Raw genomic sequence first — 25612 nt, 5'->3', positions numbered from 1 at the left:
CCGCGACTTTTTGGAAGAAAGAAGGTATGGAAATATTTACTTGTGGGCTTTCGTGTTTCACGTCTTATTCTTCAGAGGATGGGATGGGAGGATAAGTGGTAAACGGAGTAAATGAGATTTTTACAGATCCCCGAAAAGTCAGTCCATGCTGATGCTTGCGCCGGAGGCATCTTGAGGGCTTCTGAAGTTCATTTGGGTTTTGAGTGGAGAGGACCTTTAGCTTGGGAGGAGGCAGATGAAGATGGGAAAGGTTACTTTGTGATGAAACACTCGGCAACCCAGATCATTGCTGTTGTTTCTGGAAGGTACTGTGTCATGCTTTGAGGAACTGCAAACTACCATGTGTTCTGTGTGTAAGGAAGCCGTCTAGAGCACCTCTGAAGGCAGATGGCTGGGCGGCATTTACATCCGTGTTTATGAGTTCACACTCATAAAGGAGTGTGGAGCCCTCACGACCAGGGCTAGGATTCAGTTGCCAAGGGCATTGGGGGTACTGGATAGAGAATTGCTCAATTTATGGGTACGCCCTTCTTTCTCAGTGGCCCCAAGCTGGGGAATCATGCCATGATACTTTGTTGCAGGCACAAAGAATAAATTAAAAGTGTGATTGTCAAGATTTATTTTTTTTTTGGGCAATTAGAATTCACCTTCTGTGTAATATAGTGAAAGACAGAGAAGAGATTGATTTTCACAAATACAGTTGATCTATTCAGAAGGAAATTGCATGCATGGTAATATTTGTATTAATTGGGGAGAGATGTCATATTGATAACTGGAAAATAACCCAACTAATTAAGTTATATACCCAGCTTAGAAAAACAATGCGGAAGTTAGAGTGAGTCAGTTAGGGAACATTCTATTGAATGCAGGGAAGTAAAATTTTGTTAGGAGGTGGTTAATGAGAGTGGCACTGATCATTTTGAATTGCAGCAAAGTTGATTAGAATTCTGGGTATTACAACTACTTGAGTGTCAGCATAGAGTGATAATCTAATATTCCTCTCCCTTCTTTTGGGATTTCAACACCTGTTAGCTTGCTGATTACTAGGTTTCTAAGTCTGTTCATATTTGCTAGCAATTCTAAGTAATGCCACCTCATTAGAAGATTGTATTACACACTAAAGGATTCACTTTGCAACAATTTGCAGATTATTTCACAACTGTATTTGTTTTTAAACTGAATTTTACCTGCAGAGTGACTCACAGATGCTCTGTTAAGTACTCTTTGATGCTGGAAATGAAATGGTACATTGATTAAAATGAAGTAGATCTGTTTTGAGACGATAGCCAGAACACAAAATAAAATAAACATTTTCTCATTTAAGCATGAAAAACAATCAGAATATTGAAGTCTTAGAATGTAGCTTCCTGTTTTGTATTAAAAATAAATTATTCTTTGGGTTTTTTTTTTTTTTTTAAGGTACGAAGAGCACAGCTTTTATTCAGATGTTTGTTAGCAAGTTAAAGGACTCTATCCATGCTTCCAGAAGCCAGGTGAAATTTACACTGTGAATCTAAACAGTTATGTTGTGGCCCTTAGTGTGACTGATGAAGTACAGTGGTACTCAAGGTTAATGTAGTACAACAGCGGCTTGTATTTTGCCTTTGTTGCCAGTCATACAGGTACACGATTCAATATAGTTTGGCATCATCACAGCTGTATCGTTTTCTGCCATAAAAATAAAGTCAGCAAACAGAAATAAACAGTCATGTGTTGCACCCACTGTTTTGTTGCTGTGGTCTAATTATAAAAGCTCTGAAGCCTAAAATGGAGCTGTGACAGTGCAGTGAAAACAATGATCTGGGGTGTGTGTGTGTGTGTGTGTGTGTGTGTGTGTGTGTCTAGCGTTCTGAGGTGTGTGCCCAGCCAGATAGTGAAAGAAGGAAATACTGGGGTAGCCACACTATCTCCTTAGGAAATTCAAATGGAAAGTGTGCTTTATGTGCATGGCTTCCATTTGTCACCTGGGGGAAAGCAAGCACACCCTGAGGTGTAAGGGACAAGACATTACTCCCGCTGCTTCAAGAGATGCCAGTCTTTCTCTGCATTTCCAGGCTTAAGAGTCTTAATTTATGAGGTAAAACTGGTTGTCATTTTTGGTATAACTTGTAAAAGATGGTCTGATAATTGTCACCCTAGCCATTTTTCTACCTGAGGAGTTCTGTAACTTAAATTTATCAGGCATATCCAAAGATAAAAAAGCAAGCCAAGAAATGTTCTTTAATTTTGGATTAACATTCTGTTCGTGCCATTGAAAGTCATATAAGCCTGCATGGGCAGCCTAAAGCCACAGAGCCTCTGTTTGCTGTTTCTGGGTCAACATTCTCTTACAATTTCTACTTGTACTGTGATAACATGATTACTGGTTGGTAATTTAGCATCTAGTGCAGTGTGTTGTAGTATTTATAAAGATACATTTGTGAAGGGTGATTGTTTTTTAATGATTTCTTCATTACCAAAACACTGAGGTTTAGATTTGTCTCAGAAGACTAAGACCCTGAGACCGCAAGGAAAAATGCTATAAATATAAGGTACTGTTAACTGACCTGCTGTGCACAGTGGGTATTGATCATTATCACTGTGCTAAGAGGCAGGGAGACACATGGCCATGGTGACAGGAAGTGGTGTTCAGTGGCATGGATTAGTAATAATGATTGATGGAGATTGAGGAGCTATTTGTGGGTATGTTCCATTTTTTGTGCTCTCAATTAAAGTGGAGATAAGATGTCTTTAAGCCATTTCACAAACCACAAGCACTTGGGGAAAAATGTATACAGTTATATTTGAGTGATATAAACATAGCTCAAGGCAAATGATTGATTACATAATCTGCCAATTATTTGTAGCCGTTATATAGTATAGTTTTAGACATCACTCAGCAATTGTGTACCAAGTGTTTCCTTTTTTATATTTGTATTATGTAATGGAAGCCACCTGAGCTCTTTGGTTGTGGAATTATGTGTTTTCTAACTGCTATGATTGTTTCTTTTTAAACATATAATCCATGTGTAAATACCCAAATTTTCTCCTATGAATTAGTTTGCAGCCTTCCCTTTTTAGGGAAAAAGTTGCCAGTTAATTCCACAATGCTTTTAAAAAATGTTTATATCACCAGAAGTTACTTTAAAAATGTGATTTGATTAATTTATAATTCAACAAGAAAGAAGTTAGAAACTTGTTTGTAAGAGTGTGCATTAAAAAAGGGGCACGTTATAATCCTTCCATTTCACATTTTGGACTTTTGCAAAGGTATTAGAGCAGACAGGAAATTGGGAAGCTGTTAGGGGATTGATTGCTCATTTCCCTAAGTGTCTTGTACTAGATCCCTGCTTCTTATAATCTGTTGAATGTGAAAACCAAAGGGCTGGGAGGTGGAGGTGCCAATGAGTTAAGAGGTGTTAAAAAGGAGATTAGTACACAGGGAGCCCTGGGTCACAGTTGTCAAGGCAGGGCAGGAAAGGATTCTGATGGCTCTAATCATCTCTTAACACCTATGGTCCAGACTCCCAAACAATTAGCCAAGGTCTGTTTACCTAGTAAAGGTTTCCTTTCTGAGACTGATCACTCTGATGATGGGGATGCTGGTCCTGGTTCCTAACCCTCACAGTTCCTCCCAACTCACTAAAATGTGACTCCCTGGAATTTTAATTTAAGTGCATTTTTGAATGTTGTAAGCCACAAATTAAGTGCCAAGAACAAAGGGCTTCTGCTTGGGTAATATAATCTAATTGGTTAGGTACACAATTTGGATAATCAAGACAGTAATGAACTATAAAATAAAACTGTATCTAACATGTGTGATGTATTTGAATGAGGAGTTGGGTGTCTGAGTATCAGTCTGTTGTGAACTGTCTTCCTCTCCTCTAACTATAGTTATTCAAGACAGAAACGACATTCTACACAATTTGATTACAATGTGATGTGTCAGGCACACAGAGCAGATGTTTACTCAGGCTCTTGAATTATAAATCTGCAATAAAAGGTTTCTATATTGTGTAGCTGGCATTTTCTCTTGTTATATATTGGTTTCCTGAGACCCTGTTAAATATGACTGAAGTCATTTTGAGTTCCATCTTTTTTCTATTGATCAGTCAATCAACCAGTCCCTTAACTAGTGCTTCCTATGGGCAAGGCACTCTTCTAAGAACCCTGTGAGGTAGGTACTGTGATCATCCTTGTTTTATGACTGAGGAAACTGATGTGATCTCTCTGTTGTATTAACCTAAAGGTACGCAAAATATACCAGAATCCTGACTTTATGTCAAGCAATACAGCAAACTTTATTTTCTATTCAGTGATAGTATATACTAAGTGTAGAATCACGGCACTAATTATTATGCTTGGGTTTTTTCCTGTCTTATTTTCTAAGGTCATAGAAAAAGACACTGTGTGACATGTAACAGTATTCTTTTCTGTACATAGAGGTTAGAATAGATCAATTTACAGAAAAGATATTTTTGAAGGTAGTGGATCTTTCATCTATTATGTGAATGCATCTATTAAAAGAACCCTATTTCCTGTGAGTTGGCTTTGCTATATCCGTGTAAGTGTATCTTGGCCCTGTTTGTCATTTGAATTGCCTATGGGACTCCTCAGTCTGCTCAGCTGTTGTTTCCTTGCTACTTCTGACCTGTCCTAAGGTCTAAGTGATGTTTCTTTCTCATTCTGTCTTCCAATAGGACTCTGTGCCTGCCTTTGTTATCATTATTTTTTAAAGAATTCAGTTGGTTGTGTTAAAAATCCATTTAATGTATTTTTGTGTTTAGATGATAAACTTTCCAAGGATTATGCCTTATGTACTTCTGTCACCAAAGATAAGGTGGGTACCAATATGCTTTTCTTAACTAACTATTTAAAAGATTTTTTTTTATGTCATGTAAAAGTACTACGTTTTAATCCAGTCCCAAAGTCAATATTGTTTTAGGGCCTGAGGAAATTGGTTTAAATTCCTTGTGGTACTAGTACTTCAGTTATCTATGTTTCAAAATGTGTCAAGCGGGCTCTGTAAAATTATTTGAAGTATTTGTCAAATATTAAATAAAACCAAATATCTTATTTTCAGTTTATTTGGATTCTGATGCTCATGCCTTAAAAGCAAAAAACAAAACAAAAAAGCACTAGCTAGTTTAATTTTATACTTAATTTTATGCAGTTATGACTAAGGTATGATTAAATTATGATTATTCTAGTCAAGGAGAGCAGAAAATGGATCTTCCAAAATAATTTATACTTGTCTTTTTTTTAATGTTCCTAGTGTTGTAACTTCTATTTCCCATCTGCTCCCCTACTCCCAAAAACACATGTTCTCATGGTCTTCATAGAAGGATGATTAAGCATTTTAATTTTAGGGGCCTTTCTTACTTAAGCTGTATGAAAAGTAGGGTTCAATAAGAAACAGGTGTCTATAAAAGCAAGTAATTAAGCTTAGTTCTGTAGGTTCTTCTGACAATAAATATAATAGCTTTCAGTTATTGGGCATTTATTTGGTGCCAAGGCTGCTATTAAGTATGCTACACAAGCTATCTCTTTTGATCATCACAACAACTCTTCTTTCCTCACCTCTACAATGTTAATAAATAGCTTATCCAAGATCACACAAAATTGGTAAATGTGAGAACATGATTTGAGTGGACAAACCACAATCTGAAGTTGACTGCAATTGCTTTGTTAATTACCAGCAAACACTGAAGGACTTCCTGCTGCAGGGAAGATGTTTTTGAGGTTGGAAAGAATGGCAGTTGAGGACTGCCTGCTGAGCAGATTCCCAGTGGCAGGTATGGTCACCTTACAGGGAGCAGGCAGTTCTCTGGAGGGAAGCAAGAAAAGCACATCCTGTTTACACTCACGGCTGCTGATGCCAAGCAGGGCTTGGAAGCAGAGGAAAGAGAGAACCCTTATCCTCAAATCTGTTGTTTGAATTTAAAACAAAATTAAGTAATCTATCTCCTGAATTTATTTTGTTTTACACTTGCCCTGGATTGGAATTTACAATAGAAAAGGGCTGTGTGGTCTGTGATGAAAACAAATGAACAGCAGCTCAGCAAATGTCGTATACTCCTGGCTGCACTTGAATGAGGGAGGGTCACAGCAACATGCTGTTTGTCGCAGCTGGGGAGTTCCTTATCTTGGATGCTGAAGGTCTGGGGTTTGGGTCAGGGGTGCTGTTAGAAGTCTTGAAAGCTGTTTTCATTTGGGTCATTCCGGCACATCTTGTGTTTTTTTGGAATTCCTGGTGCAAACCTTTCTTGGTAACTATTGGGAAAAAAAGAGGAACAAGAAACATGGTTGAAATCTTAATAGCCTGTAAAACTTGCTAGTACCTTGTCGTTTTGTCACCGAGTCTTTTTCATGGTCAAGAGCAATATGAAAAGCCAGCTAGCCTGGATTTGAATTCTGGCTCTGCCACCTTTTGGCTATTTTTGACTGTGAGGGGAACTATTTAATGTGTTTTCATTCTTTACTGCAATGGATTGACTATGTAGGACCCCCACTCCCCAATTCCTATGTTGAAATCCTAATCCCTAAGGTGATGGAGGTATTAGGGGTTGGGGCCTTTGGGAAATGATGAACAGAGACCTCATGAATGGAATTAGTGCCCTTGAGACACCCCAGAGAGTTTGCTAACCCCTTCCTCCATGTGAGGACACAGTGGGAAGGTGCCATCTGTGAATGAGGAAGCTGCTTCTCACTAGACACTGACTCTGCCAGTGCCTTGATCTTGGATTTTCAACTTTCCGAACTGTGAAAAGAAATCTTCTGTTGTTTATAAGCCACCCAGTTTATGGTTCTTGGTTATAGCAGTCTGAATGGACTACTTATAAAATGGGGAGAATAATAATATTTCATTCAGTTGTAAGGATGAAATGAATTCATATTTGTATGTAAAACATTTAATTATTAGTTATTAAGGGTGAGTTTCTGATACAAAAAGGAAAATTAAGGTTTAATTCATTACAGGTAAAAATAAGAAACCTTGTTTTCTTTAGGTCCTTAAGCCCAACTTACATATCTTGCTGTTCTGTTTATTATTCCACTCATATCTGGTAAATATGAGCAATCAGTTTCACTTTTTCTTTAACTAATTTTTGATTCAAATTGAGCAGATATATAAATTTAATATATTTGATTTTCTATTTCAAAAAGTTAGAACTTGAGCAAATTTATGACCCAAATAAGTAAAACCTTCCCAGTATTAGCTCAAGTTCCTTGAATATTCCATCACTTACAAAATTAATATTGTCTAGACATAATAAAATACTTTTAAGCATTTCAATCTAAATAAATCACACATCTAAAATCCATCACACATTTTAAATTAGAATCACAAGACTAATCTGTCGTTTTAATATCAGATTCTTTTTAAACATTAAAAACATGACAATCATTCATAGACTGCACTGATTAATATAAAACACATTTCTCAACTGTTCTAAAAATGTATGAACATGAATCTGATTTTTTTCATCATCTCTAATTTAATTCTAAGCCTTCTCTAGATTGGAAAGTCACTCACCCTTTGGAAGGAAGTTTATCATCTCAGTAAATGAAGGTACGATTCCAGGTGACCTTTAGTTACCCTACCATTCCACATTGATTTGAAGTTGCTGCTTGACCATTTTTTTTTAAATTAAAACATGCCTTCTTATTGATCACAGATTTAAGATTTGCCTGTGCCACCTTGGCTGCATACATCACAGTCAGTTCTTCCTGTGACACGAATGGGCAGGCTCTTTTATAGTGACCACAACAATAGGCAACCACAAACAGTGCTTTCAGAGAGTGTTGGATTTTTAATACTCAGATCAGTCCTGTCCAATCTGCAACTTTAAGTTTTGGATAGCCATATTTAAAAGGTAATTTTAATAATAGATTTTATTTAACCCAAAATATCAAAAATATCAGCATAATTTCAACATGTAATCACTATAAGAATGACTAATGAGATAATTAACGTTTTTGTTGTTGTTGTCTTGAGACAGGGTTTCTCTGTGTAATTCAGGCTGACCTCTAACTGTGATCCTCCTGTGTCTGCCTCCCAAGTGCTAGGATTGCAGGCATGCACCACCATGCCTGGCATAATTTTGTTTTCTCTTTCTTTTCTGTCTCCAAAATCAAGTGTGTGTTTTACACTTACTGAACATCTAAGTTTGGGTGTTTGCAACAGTTAAAATAAAATGTAGTCTTCCCCAAACAGTAAAGTTGTATTTGAAGGAAACATATTTTAATTGCCTCAGGTTTTAAATCTAAATTAATTGGAATTAATAAAATCCTGTTTTGGGTTCCTTAGTTGCACATGGCACATGGCAGAACTCAGTAGCTCAGTGTGGTTAGAGGTGGCTATGTTAAACAGTGCAGCCTCAGGTACTAGATTCCCAATTACTCATCACCCATTTCTTCCATTACTTCCGGGATATGCCCCTCCACTGTTTCAGATCTCTTCTACTCAACTGGATTCTGCATTTCTCTAGCTCACAGTTCTATAGTAGTTTTAATGGCATCTGATTGGGCAGATTTGTGATTGGATTCTGATTGGGCAGATCTGATTGGGATTCAAAGATATTTTAATGTCACTTCATTAGTTCCAAATATTCTGTACTTTTGCTTATTTTTCTAAAGGATTCTCCAACAGTCTTTTTTTGTTTTGTTTCTGACAGTTGTAGTAGTTCCAAAGGAGGTATAGCAGGTATGCTTATGCCACTTCTGTCTCATTATAAGTAGTTCACCATGTAGATAGGATTGTGAAGACTTCACTGTAACATGTGTGTGAGGTCAAAGGCCTGTGGCCATTCCTGCTCCATTTTCCAAATCCATTCATAGTTTGTTATCCTGAACAATAATTTCTTACCTTCTTTTTTCTCCTCAAATCTTTACCACTTTCTCCTTCCTCACCCTCCACAAGTGACCTTGCTTGTGGAGAACTTCAACTTCTGCCTCACCATCTACTTCTGAACATACTACATTTCCATCTCTCCTGGGACCTTACATGGCCTGGCTTTTCTCATGTCACCTACTTGTATACTGTGAGGACTTGCCCATTCATGAATAATGGTCTTTCTGTGTCACCAACTTTTCCCAACTGTCAGATCATTTCCATCAGTTTTCAAACTGCACATCTTAAAAAAAACAAAAACAAACTTCCTTGACCCCCTACATTTTTCTTCAGCATCTACACCATTTCTCTGCTCCCCTTTATAGCAAAATTCCTGAAAGAGTTACTTCTTTCCTATTTTTGGCTCTTTCCTATTTTTCTCCTCCCATTTTGGAACCTATTCCAGTTAGTTGTGCATACTCTCTACTCTGCTGAAGGTGCTTTCGAGTGATCTTTTCCTTGACATATCAGTTATTAGATAGATGGGAATCAGTTCCCAGTATTCACCTTACCCAAGCCATCAGTAATGTTTGGTCAGTCCCTTCTCCTTGAGATGTTTGCTTCAGTTGGTGTATACACTAGTTATGGCCTTAGTAATGCTGCATTGCAAATCCTTCTTAAACTCAGTAGCTCATCTCTTGCTCATAGTATCCTAGGCCACCTGCACTTTAGCTGATCTAGGTGAGCTTAGCTGGGTGGCCCTGCTCCAGGCTCTACTTCTTCTGGCATTGATTGCAGGTTGTGGATGGGGTTCAGATCTGCTCCTTAGATAATTTTCTGGGACTCAGGCTAAAGGGACTTCAGCTGCTTTGGGAATGATCTTGTAATATCAGATTATTGGAGTAAAGGAGTAAAGTCAGACCACATAAGTACACTGGAGGCTGCTTGTTTTGTCTTGCTCACTAGCATTCCTATTGGTCAAAGAAATTCACATAGCCAGGCCTAACATCAGTGGGGTAGGGAAGCACACTCCATTCACAACTAGGAAAGGAAAGAGAGTGAGTACTGCTGTATAATAATCCAGTGCATCCCACTTGGCCTCTGGGATACTTGTCTGTCTACTCTGTCTACTTCCTTGCTTCCCTCATCATTGTCATTGCTGGTTTCTCCAGACCTAGAAGACATCACAATGCCTTAGAGTCTAGTCTTGGGATCCTTTCATTTCTTATTTCCTAAGTAATCTCATTCTGTCTTATGACTTTAATATGTTGATGAATTGTAAATTTATATCTGTAGTTGAAAACCCTCCCCTTAATTCCACATTCATATGTCCACTCACCTCTTACTCAACGCATATGAAACTGAACTGACTCCCTGTTCCCTGTGATGGTATATGCTAAACCTCATCCTTCCAGTTTTTCCCACTTCAATTAGCATCAACTTCATTCATTCAGTTGCTTAGGCCATAATTTTGGAGTCATTCTTAACTCCTCTTTTCTTCCTCACACTTCAGATTGAATACAGATTGCTGATTTTGCCTTTAAATTTGATCATTTCTCATCACTTCTACCACCACTACCACCCTTGTACCCTCTACTACTATTTTCCCTTTTGTTTTATTGTAGGTACCTCCTAACTGGTCTCCCAGCTCTACCCTTGATACCTACAGTCTGTTTTTCAGGACAATCTCTTTGAACTTAAAATCAGATACTATCACTTCTTTTCTTGAAAGACTCCACATCCAAAAGGACAGAGGTGAGGGTAGGGGAGATGGGGATAATTTGATTTATATTTTAGAAATATTCTTCCATGTAGTGGATGGATAGTAAAGGGGCAAGAGTGGGAGCAGGGAGACTTGTTAGGAGCAAATTGCAATAGTCCAAGAGAGACTTGTGCTTATTACAGTTGTAATTTTGCATTTATTTATGTGGTTTTTGGTTTGAGATTGTCCTCACTGGAATGTAAGTTCTATGAGACCAGAGACGATGTCTGTTTTTGCTTAAAATTATAGTCCCAATGTTTAGTCCACAGACTGGCACCATAAGAGCACTCAATTACCTAACGCTTAATGACTAGGTAAGTGTTATGGGAAACAACAGTGAGCAGACGTGGTCCATATGTGCCGATTTAACTGTCCATTTGTTTTCCTTATCTCACACATTGAGGATAAGTGGGTTTATCATGGCCAAAGAAATTGTTGTAACTAGTGGGCAACATGTCTTAAAGTCTAGGCCTTTATTCAGATATTCGGGCCAGATTTTTCCAACTCCTTCACTCTGAGTGGGACAGTAGAACCACCACAAACCACATGTTAACAAGTAGAAGATATTTTCAGGGGAAATCTATTGGAACATGTGATCATGAAACAAGAATAACGTTAGTTATTAGAACCACATGAAGTCACTAAGACTGTTGAAGTTGTTATGATTTCTTAATCACGATAATGTGTGTGTAGAAAAGTTACTCAGCCTATCTTACATAGAACACAGACAAAAGCCGTTTGAAAATGTTAAAATGAAACATCTTCCTGTGATTAATTTGAGCTAGACCTCACTTGTTATGGTGAGCATTAAAAATGAGCCACACTTTGACACAGTTTCGGTAAGAAACTAGCAACACGACAAATTTAATGTTTCCTCTTTCCCCATCTTTATAGACAATGATGGAAGAGTTTGAAACCTTCAAGCGAATCTCATTTCCACAATAGGACACATAATTAGAAGAGGCTTAAAGCATTTCAGAGCTCAGAATTATGTCTGGTCTGCAGTAAATGTCAATGGTTTCATTGTTAACCTCTAGGTCATGGCTGATTTTTTCGCCAGATAAAGTCAGTTTAAAAAAGGAGAAAATATAGACAGCTGTGTAAAAATCTCATAGTGTATAGGGAGAATTTTTTTAAGCTAATATGTTCAGAATTTCTTCTGACTTTATTACCTTATTTATTCAGTTAGTACTTAATAAATATCCATGGTGTGCCAGGCACTGTGGTAGGCACCAGTGACCTAAAGATGAACATATCAGATACAGCCACAACCTCCTGGAGTTAACAGACAATAAAGGTTAGGGACAAGTGTGACATGAAGCATACAATGCTTATGGAGGCCTGTAAGAGAACAATTAGTATCTATGCTCAACAAAGGATAACCTAGGCATGTGGACAGGTATGGGATGGGTTAAAGTGAGAACGTAGGAAAAAGGTAGGAAGAGGGAACTGTGCATATTACAGCCCTTGAATTATTCTAGAAAATGTGACTTCTCTTGGAGAGTAGGAAGAATTCGGGAGGGATGGTGTGAGGTGGAAGGAGAAGGGAGTGGTAAGAGATGTAGCTGGTGAGGTTGGCAGAGGCCAGATTAGGAAGTTGTTAAGATATTTTAAACATGGGAGTAAATGATCAGATTTGAGTGTTAGAAAATCTCTTTGGGTGGTGCAGGTAGACTTCAGAATCACAATATTCTCTACCTGTTTTGAGTTATATGTATTTGAGTAGTCATAAGGAAGCATTAGTGTCCTCAGCGGAGCAATTGGTTACTGCACGGTATTTATACATAAGGATGCATTACTTTTATTTTTAATTAAGCTTTGTCATTGAAGCTTAATATATGTGCAGAGAAGTGCGCAAATCCTAAGATTATAGCTTTGTACATTTTCACAAAGTAAACCCCCTAGGTAACGACTACCCACATCAAAAAAACCAGAAATCTTTCTTTTACCTTTTTTCAATCTTTACTTACCTCAAAAGGTTACTGATAGTCTGAATTCTAACACTATTGATTAGTTTTATGTATTATAGAACTGTATACAAATAGAATCATACATTATGCATGTGTGCATGTGTGACGTCTTTGACCAACCATTTGCTATTCTTCCATGTTGCTGGATGTAGTAATAGTGTTTTTGTTTTGTTTTTTGTCTGTCTCTTCTGGGTATAGTATTTCATAGTATAGAACAGTATCCTAGTTTTTAAAATCTGTAATTGAAATTTGGGTGGTTTCTGTTTTTTCTCTATTATGATAATGCTGCTCTGAACTTTTTTTTGGGGGGGGAGGGCACAGGGATCTCACTGCCTCTGCCTCCTGAGCTGGAATTGCAGGCATGAGCCACCACAGGCAGCCCATGAACATTCTTACACAAAATATATGGGCACTTCTGTTGTGCATCTCCCTAGTAGTGGAAGGGTCATAGGTTACATGTGGCACTTAACTTTGATACTGCCAAACAGTTGTGCAACATTTATACCAGTTACATCCCAGCATCGGTGGATGAAAACTTTAGTTATTTCTCTTCTTGTTCATTTTATAGTAGTGGGTGAAAAGTGGTATCTCATTGTGGTTTTGATTTTGCTTTTCCAATAAGTGAAGTTGAGTACTTTTTAATATAGTTTATCATTTATTTGAATAACCTTTTCTGTGGAATGCCAGTTCAGATTTTTTTGCCCCCCCAATCATCTTTTTTTGTAATGATTTTTATGATATTCTTTATATTTTCTAGGTAGAAATCCTTGGTTAATACATGTGTCCGGATATTTTCTTCTACATGCTGGCTTCCTTTTTAATCTTGCAATTTTTTGCACATAGAAAAGTTTAATTTTAATGAATTACAATCTATGAATCTTTCCTTTAAGGCTATTTATAAGTGCTTTAACTGCTTCTTATATCTTAAGAAATTGTTTCCTGCCTGAAGGCCATGAAGTTATTCTCTAGTGCTAATGAGAAATTTTATTATTTTACTTTCCACATTTAGGTCTGTGGCCCCCTTGTAATTGGTTTTTGTGTATGGTGTGAGGCAGTGGTCAAGATGACATTTACTATGTAAGGATCTCACTGACCCAGTATTACTTACTGGAAACATCATCCTTTCTCCACTGGATTGCAATAACCTGCTTTTCATAGATTAATTGTATTTTTGTGAATCTTTTTCTGGGCTCTATATTCTGTCCTATTGTGCTGTTTGTCTAATGAAAGTGTCTTCAGGTTTTAATGGTGATGATGTAAGTTAGTCTATTCAAGTTCATTTTTCTTCTTGGTTTTGTTTTAGCCTAACATAACTTTTGGCATTTACACATTTTAGATCCACTCTGTCCATTTACACACACACACACACACACACACACACACACACACCAACTGAGGTGTTCATTTGGATTGTGTTGAACCCGTGTATCTGTAAAGTTGACATCTTTACCATACTAACTCTTCTCATCAGTGAACCTGACATGGCTCTCATCTAATTAGGCTCTCTTTAATTTCTCTAAGTTATGCTGTGAGGTTTTCCCTGTAGCATTCTTGTACATCTTTCATTAGACTGATTTTTTTGTTATTAAAAATGACATCTTTTAAAATTTCACCTTCTAATTATTTTGCTTGTATGTGTAAGTATAATAGATTTTTGTGGATCTGCTTTGCCATGTTCACTTCTCAATAGTTGTGAAATTATTTGAATTTCCTATGTGCATAGTCATTTTATGTAGTGGATAAAGGGCTTTATTTTTCTTCTCCAACTCTTAGTTCTCTCTTTCTTTTTTTTTTTGTTGTTGTGTCATTGTACTGGCCAGGACCTTCACTATAATTTTGAGTAGAAATGGTCATAGCATGTATTTATTTCATACTCAGTTTTCTGAGGAAAAGCTTTAGATATATAAGCATGGCATTTGTTTATAATTGTCCTTTTTATTTGGTCAGGAAAATTCTTATTCCTAATTGGCAGAGTTTCTAATGTGTTGAGTTTTATCAAATGAAACTTCATATCATTGAAATGATCATATGATCCATTTAAATTTAAAGTGGTTGGGACTGAGTGGAATGGTTTACATCTGTAATCCCAGCTACTCAGGTGGTAGAGATTGTGGGTCCAGGCCAGTCTGGGCAAAATGTTAGTGAGACCCCCATCTCAGTTAACAAGGCAGGCATTCCAGCTACACAGAAGGCACAGGCAGGAGGATCACAGACCAAGACTGGCTGGGGCAAAACTCTAAATTGGCAGAGTTTCTAATGTGTCGAGTTTTATCAAATGAAACTTCATATCATTGAAATGATCATATGATCCATTTAAATTTAAAGTGGTTGGGACTGGGTGGAATGGTTTACATCTGTAATCCCAGCTACTCAGGTGGTAGAGATTGTGGGTCCAGGCCAGTCTGGGCAAAATGTTAGTGAGACCCCCATCTCAGTTAACAAGGCAGGCATTCCAACTACACAGAAGGCACAGGCAGGAGGATCACAGACCAAGACTGGCTGGGGCATAACACATGAGGCCTGATCTGAAAAATAATCAAAAACAGAAAAGGGCTGTATATATGGCTCAAGTAGGGAGCACTTGCCCAGCACGTCCAAACCCTGAGTTCAAACTCTAGTACCACCAACAAATACATAAAAAGAAGTAAAAAGTAATGGATAATATATTTGGGTTTTAGTTTCTGTCCTACTGTTTGTTTTCTAATGATCCCATTCACTTTTTTCCTCTTTTCTCCTTCCTTGCTGTTTTTGGGTTAATCAAATATTTGTCATTCAAATTTCTTCTCTGTTGGCTCTTAACAGTTGCTGTTAACCCTAGTGATTATAGCATCTGTTCTTCTCTTTGGATTTACTCTGCATTCATACTTTAATTCCTTCCCTGATGGTGTAGTGTGCTTAGAATACTTTGACAACATCCAAAACCCTATTTCTTTCCGTGGTTTCTGTCATTTATTTTAATTCCACAAATGATTAATATCATAGGATACATTATTATTACTGTTTCATAAAGACAGTATTGGTTTGCATTTACCATTTCTCTTCATTCCTTCATGTAAGTCTCTGTTTCCCTATAGGGTTATTTTTCTTCAAATGGAAGAACTTCCTATTATATTTCTATTTTTACTTGAAATTTTCTTTCTGTTGTCTTTTTTTCCCTTGTGGTACTGGAATCAAATGTTAGCTTAATTTCAGAAGCATGTTTTTATATGCATGTAGAATTCTAGGTTGTCAGTTTCTGTACTTCAAAGTTAACGTCATTGTCCTCTGTGTTTTGTTATTTTTGTTGAGAAATCAGCTGCCAGTCTTATTTTTGGTCCTTTGAGGGTAATGTGCCTTTTACCTCTGTCTGTTTGAGTTTTTGCCTGCCTTTGGCTTTGTCATGTACCCAGACACATTTACTTACTATTTTTGCTACTTGTGAATCATAGAGCTTCTTGAGTCCATTTTAAATGTTCTTGGCAATTTTCTAACTAAAGTTCTAGTTCAATCTCTCCTGTCTCCTGGATGTACAACTTTACATCTGTTAGTCCCTTTTACTCTGTTTTATTTGACTCTTAAACTTTTTTCTGTTGTCTTTTTTCTTCTTTATTTTGGTTTGGAAATTTTCTAATGATCTGTGTCTTAATCACTTGTCTTCTATTCAGTTTTTATTTTTGTTTTATTTTCTTATAGCTCTTTAAAGGAGGTGTAACTAACATACATAAATCTATTCCATTGTAATGACACAATTCAGTGATATTAGTTAAATTTATAGCCTAGTTTCAGGACATTTTTATTGAGTTTCAAAATGCTTTTCCTGCATCCACAATCAATCTCTGCTCCTTCCTCTAAGCTCAGGCAACTACTTTTTAGAAAAATAAATTTGCGTTTTCTACTGACTTAACAAAGTGAATCATATAATACATAGTGCTTTATCTACAGCCTCTTTTACTTAGCTAGTAAATATGTAATCTATACTACATATTGTGGTATAGACTGTTACTTTATTTCTTTTTATTGCTTAATAGTATTCTATTGTATGGATATACAACAGTCTGTTTATCCACCCATCAGTTAGTTAGTAAAAATCATCTCCAGTCATTGGATACCTTGAATAATACTGCCATTAAAATTCTTGTAAGTGATTGTGTAGACATACGTTTTAAATTTTTCTTGGGTAATTCCTAGGAGTGGAATTGCCAAATGTAGGTTTAATTTTTTAAGAAACTGTCAAATTTTGTTTCAGAGTGTCTCTAACATTTTATTTTTCCACCAGCAATATATGAAGATTCTAGTTTCTGGATTACAGACATTCTAGTGTGTATATACATTTTAATTTGTGATTTAATTTGTATTTCCCTAGTAGCGAATGATGTTGATCACATTTTAGGTATATATTTTAGCCACTTCTATGTTTTGTTTGAGGAAATGTCTGTTCAAGTGGTTTGCCATTTTGTAAATTGACTTGTATTCTTACTGACTTCTGAGAATATTTTATATATTCTAGATACAAGATTTTTACTAGATTTGCAAATATTTTCCCCAGATCTTGTTATTTTCTTACTGATGTCATCTTTAGAAATGCAAATGTTTTTAATTTTAATGAAGTCCTATTTGTTAATATACCTTTGTGTTGTTCCTGACTTTAGGGGAAATGGTTTTTACTTTTTCTATGATGTTAGCTATATGTTTGTCATATATAACCATTATGCTAAGGTACATTTCTTCAAATCTTTGTTTATTCAAAGTTTTTATCATGAAGGGATGTTGGATTTTGTCAAAGGGTTTTTTTTTTTTGTACCTATTGAAATGATCATGTGATTTTTGTCTTTTATTCTGTTTATGTGCTGTATTATGTTTATTGATTTGCATGTATTGAACTATCCTTGCATGCCTAGAAAGAAGCCAAATTGTTCATGGTGTATGATCTTTTTAATATGTTGCTAAATTTGACATGTTAATATTTTATTGAGAATTTTTGAGTCTATGTTAATCAAGGAAACTTTTTTATAGTTTCTTTTTTTGTGTGTCCTCATCCAGTTTTGGTATCAGGACAATATTAGCTTCATAGAATGAATTTGATATCACTCCTTGCTTTACTATTTTATGGAATAGGATGAGGAACATTGGTGTCAGATCTTCCTTAAAGGTCTGTGATCCCATCTAGTTCTTTTTTTGTTGGGAGACTCTTTTACTGCTTAATCTTACTGTTCTTTATAGATTTGTTTAAGTGGTTGATATTCTCTTGGATCAGATTAGGTAGGTCATCTGCATCTAGAAATTTTTCTACTTCTTCTAGATTTCCCAGTTTATTAGAGTATGTTTTTAAAGTATTCCCTAATGATTCTCTTCATTCTCATCTTTAATTTCATTAATTTGGGTCTTTTCCTTATTTGTTTTGGTTACTTTGGCTAAGGATTTGTCAATCTTGTTTATCTTTTTAAAGAACCAGCTTCTCATTTCACTGATTCTTTGTACTGTTTTCTTAGTCTCCTTTTCATTAATTTCTACCCTGATCTTTATTATTCTCTTCTGCCTCCTAATTTTGGGTTTGGCTTGTTTTACTTTTTGAAGAGCTTGAGGTACATTGTTAGGTTATTTATTTGAGACTGCTTAGTTTTTAATTGGCATTCATAATTATAAACTTCCCTCTTAGCACTATTTTGCTGTGTCCCAAAGGTTCTTGTGTGTTTTCATTTTCATTTGATTCTGGTAGTTTTTGGGTTTCCCTTTAATTCTTTGAATGCCCTCTGATCATAATGCAGAACATTGTTCAATCCCCATGTGTTTGAGTATTTTCTATACTTTCTTTTGCTGTTGATTTCTAGTTTTATTCCATGTTGTCTAGTAAAATATATGTTATTTCAGTTTTTGTTTATTTGTTAAGACTTGATTTATATACCAAAATATTGTCCATTTCAGAGAATGTTCCGTGGGCTGCTGAAAATAGTGTACATCCTGAAACCACTGGCAGGACATTCTGCAGATGTCTTTAAGTCTATTTGATCTAAAGTATTGTTTAATTCTGAAGTTTCTGTGTTGAATTTTTTTGTCTAGATGACCTATCTATTGGTGAGAGTGGGTATTAAAGATACCCACTATTATTGTGTTGGGGTCTGTCTGTGCTTTTATGTCCACTAGTGTTCCTTTTATGAAATTGAGTATGGTGACATTCAGTTTATAATTTACAGTTTACAATTGAGTTTACAATGAGTTTACAATTGTTATTTCCTAATGTTGGATTGTTTCCTTAATCAATATTAAATGACCTTTTTTTCTCTTCTGATTAATTTTAGTTTGAAGTCTGCTTTGTCAGTTTGCGTATAGCTACTCCCACTTGCTTTAGGACTCCATTTACTTGGAATATCTTTTTCTGTCTTTAAGTCTGCATTTGTTTTGGCAATGAGGAGTGTTTCTTGTAGTCAACAAATGGTTGTGTCATGTTTTTAACCCAATCCAAAAGTTTGTGTCTTTTAATTAGAGAATTGAGATCACTAACATTCAGACTTATTTTTGAAAGGCATATAGTAATTCTGTTTCTTTTGTTTTTGTAATATTTTATTCTTTCCTAATCCTCATTTCTTACCTGTATACCTAGTGATATTTATACTTTCTTTTATTTTCCTGGTTGCATTTATCTTCCTCTTCTGTGTGCCGGATTCCTTTAGGTATTTTTTTTTTTTTTGCAGTGCTGGCTTAGTGGCCATGAATTTGTTAGTTTTTGTTTATCAAAGAAGCTTTTTATTTCTCCTTCAAAAAGCTATCCTGTGAAGGATAGCTTTGCTGGATTCAGTAATCTAGATTGGCAGTTTTTTTTTTTTTTTAGGACTTTAAATGCATCATGTTATGTCCTCCTTGTATTTAGAATTTCTGTTAAGAAATTTGCTGTTATTCTGATGAGCTTCTTTTCGTATGTGACTTGGCACTTGTCCCTTGTAGCTTTCAGCATCATTTCCTTGTTCTGTACAGTTTTTTTTTTTTTTTTTTGGTTGTTTTAAAAATTATATGCTTTGGAGAAGTTCTTTTCTGTTCTTGTCTGTTGAGTGTCCTAAAAGTTGCCTATACATGAATTACTGTCTTTCTCAGATTTGGGAAATTTTCTCCTGTTATTTTATTGGATATGTTTTCTTTGCTTTTAGATTGTACCTCTTTTCCTTTTCTGTGCCCATGATTCATAGGTTTGGTCTCTCAATGGTGTCCCAGAGGCTTTGCATATTCTGTTAATACTTTCTAATTTTTCTCTTTATCATCTGAATGTTCTAATTCTTCTACCTTATCTTCAAACCCTAATAATCTGTTTTCAACTGGATCCAGTTTATTGGCTAGACTTTCAAATGAGTTTTTTGTTGTTGTTGTTTGACTCATTGAGCTTTTCATTTTCAGAATTTCGATGTGATTTTGCTGGGATTTCTATATCTTTATTGCATACCTCTTCCATACCCTGCATTGTTTCCTTATCTCATTCTACTATTTATTTGTATTCTTTTGGAGTTCATTCAGGTGTTTATCATGACCTCTACTTTTGTTGGTCATTCATCATTTAATTCATCATTCTTTTGAATTATTTGAGATTTCATCCACTTCACTGTTATTGGTGTCTGTTATAGTGGAGTTGTTGACTTTTGAAGGAGTCATGTTGTCCTCTCTTTTCATATTTCTTGTGTTTCTATGTTGGAATTTGTGCATGTGAGGTCAGGCCATTGTTTGCAAATTGTAATCACCTGTTGTCTTTCACTTTAAGTGTTCTCTATGTTCATTCAGGACTGTGTGGTGGCAAGGTTGAGGTGTAGTTTCCCACCACTGGATTGGGATATGACTCAGTATCCAAACTTTCAACTATGTGCTATCAGAGCATCTCTCAGATAGAGAAAAACTAGCTGCAGTAGTTCCTAGTGTATCAGTGTATGGGTTGCTGCTGTATGTGGGTTGAGGGTGGAGCTAGTCATGTGTCAGTTGTCTACGTTTGTGCTGTTTTTACTTTAGAAGCTTCCTTTTTTTTTTTTTTAGCATACTGGAAGTCTGTGCTGGCCACAAGGTTCTTTGTTGTCTGTAGGCCAGGCAGGTTCTCACTTATCCTAGTTTGTGCTCCCAGCAGTAGCAAGTGTGCAAGTTTAGAAATGTTTCCCAAATTCATCAGATAGTGGTGGGAGCAGTCCAAGCATTGGGTTCTGCTGTTCTGCACTGGTGGTGGTGAACTGAGGGACTCAGGCACTCCTCCTGCAGGTTTTAGTGCTTTCACATCCCACACAGCAGTTCACCACCCTGTGTGACCTTGGGAAAAATAGTGTGACCCTGGGAAAAATAGTGTGACCCCACATCCTGTGCTCGGAGCTCTCAGATCTGACTGGCAGCAAACACCTACAGCTGGCAGATAGTTCCTGGAGGCTGAGCACTCAGCCAGCCATGGGCTTGGTGCTGTTTCACAGTAATCCTCAGGCAATGGCCCTTGTCTTTGCCATGATGAGTGAGGCCACTGGCTAATGTGTCCTTCATTGCCCAAGTTCCCTGCTGCCTAATCTACTCATGGGTACATGTCAGATCTTTTCCCTCTCCAAGACCGCCTCTTGTGGCTGTCTCCCACCCAGATACTGTGGCAAGGTGTCCCAATACTCCCCAAGCTATGGTTGTTTCTTGGTGTTTCCAGTTCCCAGAGTAGTTCAGTCTCAAACCCTGTCTGGCAGCACTCCTTCAGCCACAGGCTTGATACACTCTTTCCCCTGTAATCCTCAGGCAATGAAACTTGCTCTTGCCAGGGATGGTGGGGTGACTGACCTCTATGCCCTTCACTGCCTGAGACTGTGACTACTGAAACTTCTCACGGAGATCCTATCGGACCCTTTCCCTCTCTATAACTGTCTCTCATGGCTGTCTTTCTCTTAGGTGTCCCAAGATTCCATGAATCATGGTTCTTTGTTTTAAATCCCCAGAGTTGTTTAATCTTGAACAATAGGCCCTCTCTCACTGTAGCTCCCCATAGCTGTCCAAAATATGAGGAACAAAAAGGTTCTTTTCTTGTCTAATGCAAGCCAGTCCTGCTGGGGAGTCACTGCCCCATCAAATCCCCACACAAGGTTTAAGGATTGCAGGAGTTGGTGGGCTTGACCTGCAGCCAGGTCTGCCAGCCTGTTGTGGAGACCACCTGGCTTAACTTGTGGCAGAGACTTCAGCTTCCCCTTCTCCTGGGGGAACTGGAGCTGGAACTGCAAACTGTTTCTTAATTTACTGTGTGGCCTTTGTGTTTCTCTGCGCTTTACAGCTGCCCTGTCCTTTTGTGGCTCCTGGTGCTTTTCTCTCTTTCTCTTCCAAATACAAGCTCTCCTTTGTTACCCTGACTCTTCTTATTTAGGGGAGTCAGATGAGGATGCTTCTACTTTGTCCTCTTGCCCCACCTGAATTTCAACTTGACTTTTAAAATATCTCTTTATTGAGATTTTCTTTTAGTTGAGTCATTCTTACATGTTTCTCTAACTCTTTAAACTTTTTTAAAAAGTTCTGCAAGTGTATCAAATCCTGTATGAAATCTTTGCTAATTGCAATATCTAGGGAGACTCAGAGAGAGTTTTTATTGACTACTTTTTTCATGTCTATGGAGCATGTTTTCTCCTTTCTTTTCATGTCTTCTCTTTTTGTTCTTGACTACTGACCATTTTGAGTGATATTTCTTAGCAACTGTTGGTTATGATTTATCTGGTTGTTTTATAACCTGTCAATAATTTTTGATGTCTGACTCTCCCATAGCTGTTGATATTTCTGCTCGGTTTTCTTAAAAAAATTTTAAGCTCAGCTGCCTAGGCCTCTTTCCCGTGTCTGCTTAGCTTAAGGGTCAGCCAAAGATTGGTTAGAAGGTGTGCTCAGATACCTCAAGTCATTGAGGCTCTCGCTCTGTATGGACGTATCTGCATGTGGGCTGGAAGTTCATTCAAAGTTCAGAATTTTACAAGTCTTCCCCGTATTTTTTCCCATTGGCCACTCTTAAGCTATGCCTGTGTGAATGGCTTGGACCCATTCTAGTCTGCCCTATGGGCAGGCCCAGCATCTGGCTGTGTGGGGACACTGGCTCTGTGGGAAACTTTGCAAGCCTTCTTTGATAGTCTTAACATCTGGAAAACCCTGTTTCCTGTCTGGCTTTTCTGTGACTTGCCCCAAACAAGACTAATTTCAGTGTAACTGCTGTTTCTTTTTGTCGGCTGGAGCCTGATATCACCACTTTAACCAAGATGTCAAGTGAACCTTCTTGTCAGTGGCATTGAAGCTGCTGATTTTCATAGTCTGCTGTGCCCTGATTGAATTACATACTGAAGACAGTGGGGAGCAAGGCGTAATGAGGGAGTCCCAGGCAGGAGTGCTGTGCCTCGTGTTAATCTTACCCAACGTGCAGCAGTTTACATGAGTAGATGCTGCTTGGTTTATTTTATGTCCTTAACAGTCCTGTGCAGGTTTGTAGTTGCTTTGTATGAGGAGAGTATCTGCCATCCTACTTACTCTATCATACCAAGGTAGATTGTTCCAGTTATTGTATTTTTGAGTGCTACACTTTTTATTCAGTTCTTTCTTTTCTTTTAAAAATAGATTTCAGTTTTCTGCTGAAATTCTTCTCTTGTCATCTATTTTCTTGAATATATTAATTAAAGTTCTTTTAGTGTTCATGTCTGATAACTTCAGTGTCTGGGTTACCAGATTACAGGAATGTATTGCCATGCCAGACTATGCTGTACTATTTTTTTGCGTTACTGGAGTTTGAACTCAGGGCCTCATGATTGCTACAAGGGTATACACTTGCTACACAGGTGTTCTGTCAGCTCTGCACTTTTTTTTTTTGCTGGTATTGGAGTTTGAACTTAAGGGCCTTGTGCTTGCTATGCCAGGACTCTATAGCCTCCAACCCTTTTTGCTTTTAGGGTATTTTTTTTTTTCATACAGGGTATTGCACCTTTTTCCTGGGCTGGCCTTGAATCAAGATCCTCCTGTCTACATCTCTGGCATAGCTGGGATTATAGGAATATACCACTACATCTGGTTTATTCTTTGAGATAGGTCTTGCTACTTTTTTTGTTTTTTTGTCTGGATTGGCCTTGAATCTTGATCTTTCTATCTCTGCCTCCCAAGTAGCTGGGATTATAGGTATGAGTCACAGTGTCTGGCCCTTGTGCTGTACCTTTATCAGACTGGTAATGCAGTAGGTTTGTTTCCACCAGTATTGACACAAATACATGAGTCATGCATTGTGTTAAGACATTAGGTTGGCTAGGCCATCACAATGTGACAGCAGTTTTTCAGTTCCACTATCATCTTACAGGACACGGGTATATATGTGCTCTGTTACTGACTAAGACATTATTATGCAGTCTGTGACTTTGGTCTAAAGGATAGACAGTAGATATTAGGCCAAAGCAGAAACAGGGTGCAACAAAACATAAAAATGGGTAGCTGTTGGGAGACAACTTTTGGAAGGCTTTAAACCCACCTTTAAAATATTTTCATTGATCAACTAGCAACCAGGACTCCATGAATGACACGAATACTTTCAAAAAGTACTTCAAGAAACACATTCTCATCTCTTGGATTTTGATTTCAGTTGTTAAAATAGTTTGTCTTTTTATACTTGACAATAAACATAGAAATGGAAACATCAGAGTTCAGAATTAGAGCTGAGATTGTAAAAGTCACCTGCATTGGGGTGGTATCTGAAATCATGAAAGTAAGACTGGCAAGCTATTGAGTTTTCCAAGGAAGTTAGGGAAGCTTGGAGAAAGGAATGAGCAACGCTGAGGTCATAGGCAAGACTTGAGGACAAAGTCAATGGCCTGGGGAGAGAGGAGGGTGGAAAGGAATCTAGAAGAGAGTGAGGAAAGAGAAAAGTCATTCCTCAATCCAAGGAAAGCTAGGGTGACACCAAGGAGGTACTAGAGCAGCAAGGAGGCAGTAACACCAGCATTTGGGAGGCCACACTTAGCCACAAATGTCTGAGGGTAAGACAGACTGCCATGGGGTTAGGGGGGAGCTTGTCAGGGACAGACAGAAAGTGCAGACAATAAATTTGTGTGTGTGTATGTGTGTATGTATATGTATGTGGATATGTGTGTTTTTATTAGTGTACAAAGGGCTTCATTATGAGATTTCCATACACGCATATATTGTACTTTGCTTGTTTTCACCTCTATTACAGCTAGAATAACAGAGAAAAGTAACAAAGAGGAACATCAGAACAAACAGTTCATTGATTTAAGTGAAATATGGATGAGAAATCAGGAGAGAGCATTTTGGTATGTAGAATAATGTTAAATTTGGGCTCTTTAAATGTATCAATTTTTGTTCCACTTGGCAGTAATGAAAAACCAAAGGGCATTACACCAAATGTCAGATTGTAGGCTAACTAAATAATACTGCATTATGGAATTTTAAGTGTCAGTTTTGCTTGCCAGCTATGGCAAGTATGACAACAGATTAAAAAAATTGGGTAAAATTGCAAAAAATTCAAATTTCTTCATTTGAATATCATTTTTTTCTTACCTAAGTAAATTGAAAACTGTTGTATCATTGAAGTTAAGGCTACAGACAGAGACTATTGACTCACTGTATTATAACAACATGGCTGACCCAAGGAAATCATTCTGCTATGGTGCACATGGCACCTCAGAGTGCCACATGACTGCAGAGTGACTGTTAGCAGATACCAGCCACAGGACTCCTCCCAATATCCATAGGACTGAGGTCCAGGAAGGCTTGTAGCATCAAATATGTCAAAAAGCCATGATATCGTAGTGATACTTAAGAAAACAAATACATTACCCTTGGAAGATCACCTTTTCAGAATGCACCTCATTCTGCAAATGGATAAAGGAAGACTCAAGTTCATTCTGCTCCTCCTTTACAAATAGTTTGCTTCCTGTTGTGTCTTTAAAGTACTCAAATCATTAATGAGGTAAAATGCTTTTCTATAGAAGCATTTTGATTAATAAACAAAGGATGACAAATAATGGCAGGATTGTAATCTTATCTTGTAGCCTTTAGTAAAGTAATTGATGTAGATCAGGAGTTGGCAATTAACTGCAGTGGGCTAAACTGATTTTGTGAATTGTTTTATAGGCAAGC

At 37.2% G+C, this 25612-nt stretch overlaps 1 protein-coding gene across 3 annotated transcripts in view; it reads left to right on the top strand.

Annotated features, from left to right (window-relative positions):
* Rnf182 (ring finger protein 182) overlaps positions 1-25612 on the top strand; it is a 54598-nt gene that overhangs the window by 964 nt on the left and 28022 nt on the right. The gene's annotated exons all lie outside the window — the stretch shown is intronic.

This window comes from Castor canadensis, chromosome 8 (assembly GCF_047511655.1).
Source record: "Castor canadensis chromosome 8, mCasCan1.hap1v2, whole genome shotgun sequence".
In the NCBI taxonomy this organism is placed as follows: domain Eukaryota; kingdom Metazoa; phylum Chordata; class Mammalia; order Rodentia; family Castoridae; genus Castor; species Castor canadensis.
Note: the sequence above shows the minus strand (reverse complement) of the source record. Positions and strands in the feature narration are given on the sequence as shown.